Source organism: Carya illinoinensis, chromosome 11 (assembly GCF_018687715.1).
Source record: "Carya illinoinensis cultivar Pawnee chromosome 11, C.illinoinensisPawnee_v1, whole genome shotgun sequence".
NCBI classification, from domain to species: domain Eukaryota; kingdom Viridiplantae; phylum Streptophyta; class Magnoliopsida; order Fagales; family Juglandaceae; genus Carya; species Carya illinoinensis.
This window is the reverse complement of record NC_056762.1, coordinates 17,376,883-17,379,406: the sequence shown is the minus strand read 5'-3', so window position 1 is coordinate 17,379,406 and position 2,524 is coordinate 17,376,883. Positions and strand designations below refer to the sequence as shown.

Below are 2,524 nucleotides of genomic sequence, written 5' to 3'. Positions count from 1 at the left end.
TATAAACAAAGACAAAGAAAACAACAGCAAACAAAAAGAAAAAGAAAGAAAATAAGAGGAAAAAAAAAAGAAACAAAACAAAACAAAATAAATAAAGAAAAACATACCTGGGTGGTGTGGTCAAGGTTAATAGACTAGATCTACAAGTGGAATGTCTTCCACTTTCGAAACTTGCCTATCAATTAATATTTCAAGGTGTTGACCATTTACTTTAAAGATCCAACCATCCTTAGGATCTTCTATTTCTACCACCTCATTTTCAAAATTATTTTTCACTACAAATGGGTCAGTCCACCTAAACCGAAGTTTTTCTTGAAATCTAAAATCATATAAGTATATTCTGTCATTAGGTTCAAACTTCTTCCAAATAATATTTTTATCATGGAACTTTTTCATTTTAACCTTATAGACTTTAGACTTAGGCAATGGTTTCAATTTAACTCTTGGTGCCTTCATACTTACAGGAATCTGTTTTCCACAGTTCTTAGGCAACTCCTCAAATTTCTGTTGCCAAGCCAGTGTGCCATAATCCTTGTCTATGAGTGCATCAATCATGTATGTTTGGTGGCACTCGTCATTTGTTGGCTGTTTCTCAATATGGAAAATGTTGACCTCCATTGTCATGTTTCCAAAAAATAGCTTCATCAACTCATTCATATAATTTATAAGTGCATTAGCCGTAGCAAGGAAAGATTTTACCTAATATGAGAGGAAGCTTAGAGTTAGACTCAACAACTGATTGAGTGTCCAAAATTAAGAAATCAATAGGATAATAAAACTTGTCATTTTGGATTGAAACATCCTCAACTATCCCTCTCAGTTTCTTAACTGAACAATTAGCCAACTGAATCATAATAGAAGTAGGCTTAATTTCACCCAAACCAAGCTACAAATAAATGGAATAAGGTATCAAATTAACACTAGCTCCTAAATCTAGAAAGGCTTGTCCAAACTCATGATGCCCAATACTACATGCAATTGTTGGACAACCAAGATCCTTATACTTAGGAGGAATTCACTGCTCAATTAGAGCATTAACTTGCTCTGTCAGAAATGCTGTCTTCTTAATATGGTACTTCCTCTTAACTGCACACAAATCTTGAAGAACTTTTGCATAAGTGGGAACTTGTTTAATAACATGCAAAAGATGAAGGTTAATCTTTACCTGCCTGAGGTTCTCCAAGATTTCATTACTAGAATCCAAAGTTTGCATACCAGATTTTAAAGCTTAAGGAAATGGTACTTTAACTGGACTCTTGATTACCTCAGCTTCCTTGGTGAACTTGGTACCATCATTACTTTGTTCCTCTTCAACATCCTCTAACTTATCAGTTGTTGGGATGTGTAAGGACTTACCACTTCTTGTCACAATGGCATTGACCTCTTTCAAATTTGTTTGTGCCATATGCTAACCTTGGGTGCAAATTGAGCTAGAGAAGAAAACTTGCCATGCTCATTCACACTCAAGGAGCTCATTATCTTGGATATATGACTCTTTATCTCTTTGTTTTCTTCAACAACCTGCATAATCAAATATTCAAACTTTTGATTAGTTTTACTCTGTGCCTCAATAAAAGCATATAAAGTATCTTCTAAGGGGCTCCTAGAAGATGAAGGTGTAGGATATGATCTAGGGGGTTGTGCAGGCTGCTGGTTTTCAGATTTCCAACTAAAGTTGGGGTGATTACGCCACTCAGGATTGTAGGTATCAGAGAAAAGTGCGACAGGTTTCATGTACATGCCTGAGGCATTACATTGTTCCTCATACATCCCTCTCATCTTAGCAAAAGTGGGACACTCTTGGGCAAGATGATCTACCCTGCCACACACAAAACATGGTCCAAAAGACTCTACATGATTAGCCACGTGTGTTGGCTTTAAGTCCTTAGTCTTTAAAACCTCTAACTCCCTAGTGAGCATCTCAACCTTAGCCTTTAGATTATCCTCTTCCCTGAGATGGTAAATTCCACCACCATTTAGGTTTCCTACAGGACGTGACCTATTTGTGCTCTCAATAGCACTAGGCCTAGTCCAAGTGTGAGCTTTTTCAGTAAGCTCATTGAGGTATTCTATGACCTCATCAGGATCTTTCTGTAAGAACTCACCATTACACATCATCTCCACAAATTGATGCTCTTTAGGTGTGAGTCCGTCATAAAATTGCTCACTAAGTGCCAATTCTCATACCCATGGTGAGGACACATACTCAATAACTCCTTAAATCTCTCCCAAGACTGATACAAAGTCTCAATGTCCTTTTGTGCAAAGGTAGAGATTTGCCTTTTTAAAGCATTGGTCTTATGTTGGGGAAAGTATCTATTAAAGAAGACCTGAGTAATCTCATTCCATGACCCAATAGATCGTGGTCTCAATGAGAATAGCCAACTCTTAACTCTATCATTCAAATAGAAAAGAAAGAACTTAAGTCTCACAATGTCATCAGTTGCATTTTGACTATGAAAAGTCGTAACTACTTCCTCAAACTCCCTAATGTGTACATATGGATTTTCATTTTTCAAGCCAT

The 2,524-nt window shown here is 36.7% G+C and overlaps 1 non-coding gene across 1 annotated transcript; it reads left to right on the top strand.

Moving 5' to 3' along the window:
- The first annotated feature begins 2,184 nt into the window (after positions 1-2,184).
- Positions 2,185-2,292, top strand: LOC122283527. The gene has a single exon (XR_006230928.1). It is a non-coding gene; the product is annotated as a small nucleolar RNA R71 (small nucleolar RNA).
- Positions 2,293-2,524: the final 232 nt, after the last annotated feature.